General features: G+C 35.8%; 1 protein-coding gene across 1 annotated transcript in view; it reads left to right on the top strand.

The window, feature by feature from the left end:
- The first annotated feature begins 8,478 nt into the window (after positions 1 to 8,478).
- The window catches only part of LOC100929018 (connector enhancer of kinase suppressor of ras 2), a 274,574-nt gene continuing 270,925 nt past the window's right edge, over positions 8,479 to 12,127 (top strand). Inside the window, exon 1 of the mRNA XM_031944609.1 lies at positions 8,479 to 8,590. The gene's annotated coding sequence lies outside the window, so the exon portion shown is untranslated. The remainder of the gene's footprint in view (positions 8,591 to 12,127) is intronic.

The raw sequence follows: 12,127 nt of genomic DNA on the forward strand, positions 1-12,127 counted from the left end.
TAAAAACTTTTAAACTTATATTGAATTGGAAATAATGGTGTTCAAATTTGTCACATTGGGTTGGACTTGGGGATGTCTGGAATAACTACAGAAGTGTCCAAGATGTTTCAGGGTCTTTTAGGAGAGGTTGGGGGTGGCTTTCTTCTTGGCTTTTCCCTTCCTTGTTGCCTAACATCCTGCCCCATAATCAGTCTCACTGAATATTTGGGCCACACTGACAAAGGGCTGGCCCAAATTAAGGTCAGAGGATAAGCTGACAGTGTGTTTGTCACTCTCTCTGTATGTCTACCACCCCAAGGGAACCAACACAGACCTCGTAACCAGACTTTGGTCTCACTCTTTGGCACAAACTTAGTATTTACTGAGGAGAAAAAGAGCTTAGATTCATCAAAATATAATCAACCTCTCCTTTTCTACTATTTGGATTAGTTTATCACTAATAATGGTAGGGCATTTCTCATAAATGCTAACTATTTTTATGCTAATGTTTATCTCCCTTTGGCCTTATAAAAAAGAAAATCCAAACCAGCAATTCGGTGAGGCTCAGAAGGGAATTACTGCTTTAGTACAGACTACCACTTCCCCTTCTCAAAATTCTTTTTTTGGAGGGAGGGGTGCAGTATATCTCACAGTTGGTAGGAAAGAATCAATGAGACACTCCTGTGTTTGAAATTAGGGGAGTGGATCACAGGGATAGTTTTTGGTAAGAGTCCCTTTAGTTGGTATCAGAGTCTATGCTGGTTATTTGGCAAGGATCTTAATAAAAATTCCTCTCTCCACGATAGAATTTGGCTGAGGCAAATATAAAGAGAAAATATTACTTTGATCCCCAATGGTTGGCATTCTCTCTGCTCATCTGTTTTGACTGTCTTAATGTTCATGAAACTAAACCCTGAGCACCTTGGGAAAATTAAACAAAATAAGAAGAAATGCTGAGTAAACTAAAACTGTCAAATGACTAGACTGTATATATGACTTGAAATCCAGTAATATAAGGGTTGGGTTTTCCCATGTAGAGTATACTTGAAGCATTCCATACGATTGGTATTTTCAGAAAAAAGGCTGGAAAAACATATTTAACAAAGCCTTGAAAAGCAGAGCTTCTGGGAGGATAAGAAAAAAGAAATCTCCATTAGGCATTTTGTCCCGACCTACATGTGATGGATAAATTTAGTCGGAACACAATAGTGATAATTTTGAACATGCTTTCTGTAGCATTCCCAGCAGTTTATGGGATTCATTTATATGACCATCCACCTGAAAAGGCAACATAAACAAGCATCCAGAACTAGACCCATGTCACTTGGTGCCTGTCATGTCTGTGATTGTCTGAGAACTCTGGAATCAGGGTGGACGCCATTTCCATCCAACTCAGGAACATTTTTCCATATCCCAAACTCATCTTTTGCAAACTTGTTTTTGGCTTTAGCTGTTTGAAAATTCTTCCCCCTCCCCTTCCAGACTTGAAAGTCTAACTCAGTGACCTTGCTGTTTCAGAGAAAAGAGTACTTGGTGATTACAGTGAGATGTGAAAGAAAAAGAAGCTTTCTATGTAGGTTATGCTGACCCTTTTATCTTAATGTTGTACAGATACTGCTATTGCCTTTAAATTATATATTACTTCTATGAAACTTGCTCAAAAATAGCTTCACAAGAAGGAAAGCCAAAGAAGTACACTACAAAGCATTCATTTACTGAAGAGAAATTTGAGAAACTTGGGCTATTATAATTCATTAAAGCAATATCTGAATTGGAATAAAATTCAGGTCTTTGTACAAATACATAGCAATGAATGACACCACATTTATTGACTCATTAGTACTAGAAAGTCAAATATGTTATGTACACTAAATCAGGGTTCTTAGTTTGGGATATATGTTAATATGAAATGAAATAAAAACATCCATACAAATAGAGGAGGAAAAAATGGTTAGGACAAACGTTTACATATCTAGTACCTAGTATCTATGCTTGATATAAAGAAAAAATGTCCTGAAAAGCTGTTCCTAAGCGGAATGGGTTCCCTCACAAGAGGTCTTCAAATAATGGTTGATTTATTTGTGGGGTAGGTTATAGATGGATTACTTGTTCACATATTGGTTGGTTAGGATGATCCTTTAAAGCCCTTTTCAATTCTGGGATGTGGGCTATACTCCTCACAATTTTGGAGCTTTCACTTTGTGGTAATATTTACAACAACAATACCATATATTTTTTAAACTTGGACTTTGGATTTCATGGATTTGAGGGGCTCCTACTATGGAAACTCCCTTTACTCATATAGAATGATAACTCCTTTGTAGCTTCTAGTCTTAGAGAGCTCTATCCTCAGCACTTAATCTAGTTCCTGGCACCTACTAAGTGCTTAATAAATGCTTAGTGAACTGAGTAGGAAAGCAAGTGATTTGCTCCAAGTTGCCCAGTTATGTTTCAGATAGGTGTTCCTAATATAAGGCTACTATTTTCTACAACCTTTCTATGCCTATGTATGCTGTATGGTTTTTATGTTTTTAATGAAAAATATGGCTATTGGTTCTCATAGGACTTTATTACATATGAAATAATGAAGAAGAAAAATGATTAGCAATGCAATAGGGAAAAGAGAAATTCATTTTCAAGACTAGTTTGCCTAGTAGTTTTACAAAGGGAATAATTTTGATTGCCATTGTGGAAAAGCTTGCCTTTTAAGGATTTACCAAATTAAAATGTACATCCTTTCTTTATTAGTATATAATGTGAGCCAGGATGTCTCAGTAATGTCAATATACTACATAGAATAGCAATTGATTTGTTTTAGCCATCCAGAGCATTGTTTGGAATTTGGTCAGGGACTTGTTTGCTTGTTATTTGGTACTAACAGAATGTAAATGGTTTATCAGTATCAGCTAGCTTTGAAGTAGAGCACTTCTTTTCTTCTTGTGCATTGATCTTCTGAATATCTTCAGCATTGTCTTCTCAATTAAAATGAATTTTAAAAAGGTTTAAAACAGCATCACTATTCGGAGTAAGTCATTTGAAAATCCTAACTGTATCAAACAATCCTTTCCTCTTTGAGTTGTGTATAAGATCATCCAAATGTTGGTAGAGGAGTGTAAATTATGTTGAGCACTGGCTTTTCTATCAATAGGAAAATTTTAGCCTACAAGTTTTTGTTCAGTTGTTTTTTTATAGCCGACTCTGGGAGCCCATTTGGGATTTTCATGGAAAAGATACTGCATTGTTTTGCCATTTCCTTTTTTCAGCTCATCTTACAGATGAGGAAACTGAGGCAAACGGGGAAGTGATTTGCCGAGGGTCACACAGCTAGTAAGTCTGTGATCAAATTTGAACTCAGATCTTCCTCACTCCAGGCCCAGCATTGTATCCACTATACTACCTAGCTGTTCCTGTTAGGCTATAAGTTTTTAAATTATCCCAAAGAGAGTATTGCCCTTTCCTGGTGAAGGAAATACTGTATTGAAAATAAATCATTATTTTATTAAGAGCTCATGATATTACATGATTAAGGAGATACTAAGATCCATACATTATGACTCCTGTCCTCAGGGTGTTCATGATCTAGTAGGAAATACAATAGCTATATAGATAGTTATAATGTTAATTAAGATAAGCACTTATTTGTGGTGACTTTCAGAAGAACTTCATCATAAAAAGAGGTGATGAGACTTCCCTAGGTAAAAAACGAGGGATTGCCCACAATATCCGTTTGTCATTTTCCGACCACATTCCAAAAATCTACATGGATTACCTTTTGCTTTTGATTGTAATTCTGCAAATGGTTGAATGAGATGAATCAATTCAGGGGTCTTGCCACATCAAGACTCTCCTTCCTTATTATAGTTGATGTTTAAAACAGTGGCATTCCATTATTTTCTTATCAAAGACCAAATGCTGCCTAAACAAAATAAGAGAACTAGAATCCAGGAATTAAAAGTAAACTGTTCCTGTTGTCTTTGTTGGTAGTTCCTGTTCCCTTAGACAGATTATGCCTTTTTCCTAATGAATAAAAACAGCTAGGGCAATAGACAGCAAAAATGGCTGAGTTTTTTAGCTGAATTATCTTAGACCTTTCTTCCACGAATAAAATGCTGAAAATGGAGTCTCACTAAGGCATCTACAAAATTTAAAGGTATTTTAAGGCAGCTGTTAAATTCCCTGCTTTTGGTTGGTCTCACAGCAGTAGGGTTATCCATTCTATTCTCTACAACCTTTCTATACCTATGTATGCTGTATGGTTTTTATGTTTTTAATGAAAAATATGGCGATTGGTTCTCATAGGGCTTTATCACATATGAAATAATGAAGAAGAAAAATGATTAGCAATGCAATAGGGAAAAGAGAAATTCATTTTCAAGACTAGTTTGCCTAGTAGTTTTACAAAGGGAATAATTTTGATTTTTTTACAGAGTGAATAATTCAGAGTCATTCACTGTAGCTCTGGTAGAACATGGATAGCATGAGGACCAGCCTGATGGCCAATTTGCCAATTCATAACACCATAGTGCTTAAATTTTACATTTACTCTTAATTTTGGAAACTTATTAGGTGAGTGGCTAGTCTTAATGAAATGGTTTATTTTACTAATAATGGAAGAGCAAGTTCTTAAGTGGCTAGATGAATGAGTATAGATGAATGGGAAATCAGAGATCCCCAGACAAGAAATGTTAGAGTCCTGTCTAGGGAAATTGAGACCCACACCCTTGGCTCTTTCTTTAACGCAGGACATTTCTAAGTGACAGCAACATGATGGTTTATATAGCAAAATCATGGTCTGCAGAGAATTCTGTTTATAGGATTATTCTCATGTTCCTACCTGTCCACTTCACAAGTACAAACGATATAAGATGAAGAGGCTTCAAGGACAATTAAATCAAGGTTTCTTGCTGGCCACTTGTTTAATTTCTATGTTGCTTCCTCCTCTCACTCTCACTAATTCTCTAGCTTCACTACTGTGAGATGGGTGTAGGAAGGAGCATGAATATGAAGTTAACTTATCCTCCAAATGAAAAGAAGATGAAGCTGGCACATCAGTGTTAAATGCCAGCCATTTTGATGCCTTTTTATTTCATTACTGAAATCACTCACACCAGTACAACATGGGTCATGCTGTAAAATCAATGCTAGTGACTACTTAGCTTAGCTAATGGCATGAATTATGGCTTGTTGAAGAATAAGCCTAAAGAGAAATACAGGACACATTCAGAGTAGCACTTTTGTCATTATAGTTGATCCATCTGGAGAATGTCTCAAATTGTTTGGCTTACAGTGGTTCCGGAGAAAGACTGAGCCATTTGGAGATGACAGAACTGCCAGAAAAATGATAAAAGCTTTTTCTTTCCTTTTTGTTTTTTTTCTTTTTTCCCCTATTGTTATCCAAAAGATGCCATCACTGCTGAAACAGATGCTGCAAGAGTTCTGCTAAGGATAGCATGAAGCATGATAGCTCTTTGCTTTCTCCCACTTGGTTGTTCCTTTGGAGTTCCAATGTGACAGATTCCATTTTTGACAATATCCTCTTTACAATCCGTAAGGAATGATACTTCTTATGTCCATTACCTTATCATATTATTTGACTATTACAATTCCTAATTGGTTCTAATTAGGGGCACAAAGGGACAGCTAGTTGGCACAACATATAGAGTGCCATGTCTGGAGTCAGGAAGACTCACCTTCCTGATTCCAATCTGGTCTCAGATGCTTACTAATTATGTGACCCTGAGCAAGTCACTTCACCCTATTTGCCTCAGTTTCCTCATCTATAAAATGAACTGGAGCAGGAAATGGAAAACCATTCCAGCGTCTTTGCCAAGAAAACTCCAACTGGGGTCATGAAGAGTCGGGCATGACTGAAAACGTCTAAGCAAGAGGAGAATAAAACTGATGAACATTTATTTTTGAAAGCAATAGAGAATTCTTTCCTTTTGGTACTTCTACTTGGGTTATTGGAGAGAAGATGTCAACAAGGAAGAAACAGAAACATCTGAAAATAATTTCAAAGAATATGGGACTAGATAAAATGATCTGATAAAAATCCCAATCAATTTAAACTCAGGATCAAGAAAAAAATCTGACAAGTGATTGTATTTATCTGAAGAGGTAGTAATGTAATACTTTATCTTGTGGTAACTTCCTCCATTTTCTCAACAGAAAACTCTGCCTTAATGGGCCTGTCAAAAATAGGTCACTATCAGCATAGGGGATAATAGTGAGGAGGGAAGGGGAAGGGTAGGCTGACTCTAGCTTTAGACATTTTCATTTATTTCTGGGATAGTATACTTGACCATGCTTGGATATGTCATCTTATATCCTTTCAACACAAGGAGGGAGATCAGGGCTGAAGGAGCACATGGGAGAGAAAACCAATATCTTTTATTGCATGAGTTAATCCCTAAAAACTACCTAGAATTTGGAAGGTTCAAATACTTCATTTCCCAAACAAAGCCATCCCTGGGCCATTTTTACTAAGCAATACTTCAAAAGAGATCTTTTCTGTGACCATCTGGTAAGATAAACTAAAGTGTTGCCGCTAAGACCAGTTTTCTCTTGAAGGAGGTAAACTGTTCAGTTTTATCAGTATTTATAATGTAGAATCAAAAATTATGACACTGGAAGGGACTTTAAAGCTGCTTAGTCCCAGCCCCACATTTTATACATGTGAATGCTGATCTTGATGGTGTCATAGAAAACACATTGAGCTAAGAACCAAGGAGTATTCTAGCTTGGGTTATATACCATTAATGACCAACATGTCCTTGCACCAGCTACTTCTACCCCTTAAATATCTCTTTCCTCCTCTGTACAATTAGAGAGCTATCAGAAGACTGATGTTAAAGCCTGCCTCTTGCCTCTTGGCAGAGAAATGATGGACTAGAGGTACAGAATGAGACATATATTTTCAGATACAGCCAGTGTGCCGATTTGTTGCTTTTGACTATATGTATTTGTCAGAAGGGGGAAATGATTTAATAGGAGCAATAGAGATACAAAAAAGAAAACAAGAAAGGAAGAAAGGAAAAATAGCATTGATAAAGCCAAAAAGAAAAGCAAAACGTTCAGAAGGGATCACAACGTAATTTTGCTTCTAGTATATTAAATTTAATATAAGCTTTGATAAAACACTTAATCAACCAAAGTTTCACAATCTCAGATACAATCCTCTTTTTGTTTATTGTTGTCTGTTGCAATTTTGTATTTATTAATGCTTATTTTCATAAAAAAGAGAAAATTTTGAAAAGAAAATGAAGAAATTGGGATAGATGATCTCTAGAGTGCCTTCTGGCTCAAAAATTCTATGAATCTACCTAAAGAAAACAATCAACTTATGCATATATGTATAATTTTCCATAGCAAGTGTTCCTTTTTAACTGAAACTTGTCTAAGTGGTAAAACAGCAATGATATTTGATACTAATATGAATATGGAAGCAAGTCGCAAATGACATCAACTCTGCTGTCCTTAAATAATTGAAAGCCCTGATTATTTTCCATCTATATTTTTGCCTAAAGCCAGCATGAGATTGAATCTTGCCTATGTTGTGAAAACGTCCAATAATTAGTTTTGTGTGATCATCAACAACAAATATTAAGTGAGCTCCTGCTCTGCGCAAAGCTCTTTAAAATATGCTAGCTATCTAAAGAGATATGAGACATGGCCCCTGTTCTCCAAAGGTCTAAATAGGTATAAGCTAGTTCAGTGGAGCATCTTAGAACTATTTTCTTTTTTCCCTTTGCTCTAATAAACTTCACATACCGAATTTTTCCAAATCAACTTTTACATATTGTTTCAAATAGGATATTAGAATTAATTGTGCTTTTAAAAATCCATGCTGTAGGAATTTCCCTTAGGTACTTTACCATAATTCAACATAATTTAAAGAAATGACATCTTTTCCCCTGAAGGGGAAGGCAAAAAAGGAAGGAGTAATGGCAAATCTTCACCTGAAGTGTTTTGGAAATGAAGCCATCATAGATGTCTGCAGCTAGGAGAAAATGTATAAGCAGAGCAATGTATATTGTTAGAGCTAGTTAAGCTTAACCCTCTGCCCATCCAACTGTACCTGCCCACCACAGGACAGAGGGGTCTACAAAATTGAATTTAGTTAAGTCTTTACATTTACAAATATAATTTTTGTGCCTTATACACATAATTCAGCCTGCCATTTTTGCGCCTCGTTGTCTGAAAGAATACATCTGGCATTTAACAAACAAATAAAATAGTCTCTCTCCCTGATCTTTATTGGATTGTATCCCATGCTGTAGGATAGCTAGTGAAATTAAGTATAACAGGCAGGTTTGTTTGGGGGAGAAAAAGAATGCAGAATTAAATGAATGAAGAAACTTCAGTCGCTAGTTAATCCACCACTGTACAGGGACAATTCACCTGGAGATCATAAGTTAGACCTTTAATCATGTTGCATTTATGACTTTAATGTAATTACTCACTCATCTTTCTGGTATTTTTTTCTTTTTCTTAGTGCAAAAGTTTGACTGGAATCTGTGAGGCTATAATTTCTCTGTCTTCTGACACTTTGTCATCTCACTCTGGACACTTAGAAGTTGTCTACATCAATACAACAACCAGTGAAGAACTGGTAAGTCAATGTACAAAGTATGGAACTAGACAAGCTTTGGAGCAGACATGAAAGTGGGCTCTTTTTCTTTTAAGGTATAATAGCATAATGGTAAGTAAACACAAAAAGGAAAGTGAACTCTGAATGATGATGATGATGATGATGATGATGATGATGATAACAGTGATGATAATAATAAGCTGTGAACAGATCCAACCATTCTGGAAAGCAATTTGGAATTATGCTGTCAAAATTATTAAACTCTGCATACCATTTCACCCAGTGATATTGCTACTACTCTGTGTTCCAAAGAGATCAAAGAAAAAGAAAAAAATTGATCCATATGTACAAAAATATTAGAGCAATTCTTTTTGTGATGGTAAAGATGGAAACAGGGATACCCATCAATTGGGTAATGGCTAAACAAATTATGGTATATGAATGTCACAGACTATTGTTGTGCTATAAGAAATGGTAAAAGAGATGGTTTCAGAGAACCTTGGGAAGACTTTTGTAAACCGATGCAGAGTGAAGCATATAGAAATAAGACAACAATTTACACAGTGACAATAATATTGTAAAAACAAACAACTTCAAAAAATTGGGGAATTCTAAACTATGCAGTGACCAGTCATAATTCTAAAAGATTTATGATAAAATGTGGTATTAATTTCTACATAGAGTTAGAGTTAGATAACCCTAACCCAGAGTGCAGATTGAGGCTCTTTTTGGACATGGCCAATATATAAATGTATCTTTCTTGACTATACGTGATTGCAATGGGTTTTGTTTTTCTTACTTTCTCAATGGATATGGGAAGGAGAGAATTGAGACATGAAAATGAAACAAAAATGAATTCTTAAAAATAATTATAATAGCCAATTTTGGCTCTAGAGAATAGCTAACAAAACATTCCCTTTCTTTCTTACCAGAGTAGCAGGAGACTGCGGGGGCTTAATGATTTTATATGTTATTAGATATGGGCACTGTATCAGTTGTTTTTGCTTAGCTATTTTTCTTCAGTGCAAGACAGGTTCTAATTATGGTGTGACTTGGTTTGGAGTAGGTGCTAATGTATCCTGAAATGACTGTGAGGTAAAAATAAATGATTAATGGCCATAGATGATCTGCAGTGTCTCTTCCTGCCCAATAGTTCCACGATTTTCTAATTATATTTGCATTTCTGTGAACTTTAGGTGATTTTTTTCAAGTAGCTCTTTCTAAAAACAACAGAAAAGTATATAACTTATTGTTTTTTATAATTTTTTCTTATAATTATTTCTTATACTTCTATAATTTTCTCCTATTGTCATATGTACATATAATGAAAATAATAATGTCAGTATGGAATGTTTAATTGTACAGTAACAGTTTAATGAGTTGCAGAGGTTAGAACTTTCATAGTAATTTGTTTGGGCTTAGATACTTTTAATGATGTGCAGAAATGGATAACCCTTTGAAAGACTTGTCAATTTATGGCTGATTTCTATGGAGATTTGTGTGGATGGTATCATTACCTCTAAATTACATGTCAAAATGATATTATAATATATACTGTGGTTAAAGTATCTTTTAAAGACAATATATAATAAGGGTCCCAAGATGATCTGAGTTTGAGAGATCTGGGCAAAATTACTACCAGTAGGAAATCAGATATACAAAGCCAACACAGGATGGAAAAGAAACAATAACTGAGACTTGTGTCCATTCCAAAGTCATTTTGCATTTTTGGTTTGAGAGATGCAACATGGTGCAATAATGAGATTGTGTATATAATTGGAGGAGACTTGGATTCCATTACATTTATCAACTGAGTGATCCTGCAATCTGTGCCTCAGTTTCCTCATCTGTTACAAGGAGATAATAATAGATTATCTACCTTTCAGGGTTACTGTGAGCAAAGTGCTTTGTAAAACTTTGAGGACAACATAGTTTCCCTATAATGTTTAGAGAAAGAACACCAAGAGTATAGTCTTCAACATAACCGGTTGCATATAAGAATAGAAAGATAAGTGCTCTAGAGGAGAGCCATGTTGCAGAAAGCATTAGCCACTTCCTACAGTAACCAACTGAGGGTGACTGATGGGCTTCAGACTTGTTGTTGAGTTAGGGGGGTGTGCATGTGCACTTCCCTGGGAGAATGGGCAAAGGTGAATAATTTGTTCCAATGGCCATGAAGGAAGCAGAAACAGGCGCTGTGGAGCACTTGGAACTTGGTCAAACGATGAAGATGCCAGGGTTATCTGCTATATCCTGAGCCATCAGTAGGCATCTTGACTTTTGTCTTGCCACTGGACTCTGATGACCCTAGAAGAGGGAGTAAGGCTGACAATTTTACTCAACTCCATCTCACTTATGTCCAATTTATATACGAGTCAAAATACATCAACTCAACCATTTTACTAGTCAACTATTTTACTATTTCATCATCTTATTATGTTACAATTTTATCTACCTTGAAGTCCTCTAGCAATGGGCTAGTGACAAAACAGGTGTAGATACACTGGGTGCTATAATAACAACCTTGCACATAGGTAGCCCCGGCCAAAAGGTTGTCTTCTTATTGGACCTACCGCAAAAGTGGGATTCATCATCCCCTTGTATGTCTGAGTAACCTTTTTAAGGACCACACTGCTAATCTCCTGGCACAAGGAACAGACTGGAAAAGATGTCCTAAAAATTGTCTGTTTCACTTAACCATGGCCTACTTGTTGCAGCATGTAGGAATCTCACCTTGTAGTTAAACAAGTATACACAGCAACACCAAGACTATATGATGATCAATTCTGATGGAAATGGCTCTTTTCAACAATGAGGTGATTCAGGCCACTTCTAATAGATTTGTGATGAAGAGTGTCATCTACACCCAGAGAGAGGGCTGTAGGGACTGAGTTGTGGATCACAACATAGCATTTTCACTCTCTTTGTTGTTGTTTGCTTGCATTTTGTTTTTTTTTTCCTTTTTGATCTGATTTTTCCTATGCAGCATGATAATTTTGGAAATATGTATAGAAGAATTGCAAACGTTTAACATATATTAGATTATTTGCCATCTAGGGGAATGAAGGGAGAAAAATTGGAATACAAGGTTTTGCAAGGGTCAGTATTTAAAACTATGCTTATGTTTTGAAATTGAAAGATTTTTTATTAAAGCTTTTTGTTTTCAAACATATGCATGGTTAATTTTTCCATATTGACCCTTATAAAACCTTGTGTTCCAATTTTCCCTTTCCTTCCATCCCCTCCCCCTAGATGGCAAGTAATCTAATATATGTTAAACATGGTAAAAATATATGTTAAATCCAACATATGCATACATATTTATTTACACAAACTCATGGACAATATGAAATCCATAGACCTGAAAGATGAACAACTCTTGTTGGAGAGAATTCATCTTGATGATGTCAAGGAAAAATTTTATGAAGATTTTAAAACCCTTATCATCAATGTGTCAAAAGAGGACAAGCTTGTAATTCTGGGTGACTTTAATGCCAGAGTAGGCACAAACTGTCATGTATGGCAGGAGTCCTTGGGAGGAATGGAGTCAGACACTGT

Source organism: Sarcophilus harrisii, chromosome X (genome assembly GCF_902635505.1).
Source record: "Sarcophilus harrisii chromosome X, mSarHar1.11, whole genome shotgun sequence".
Classification (NCBI taxonomy): Eukaryota; Metazoa; Chordata; class Mammalia; order Dasyuromorphia; family Dasyuridae; genus Sarcophilus; species Sarcophilus harrisii.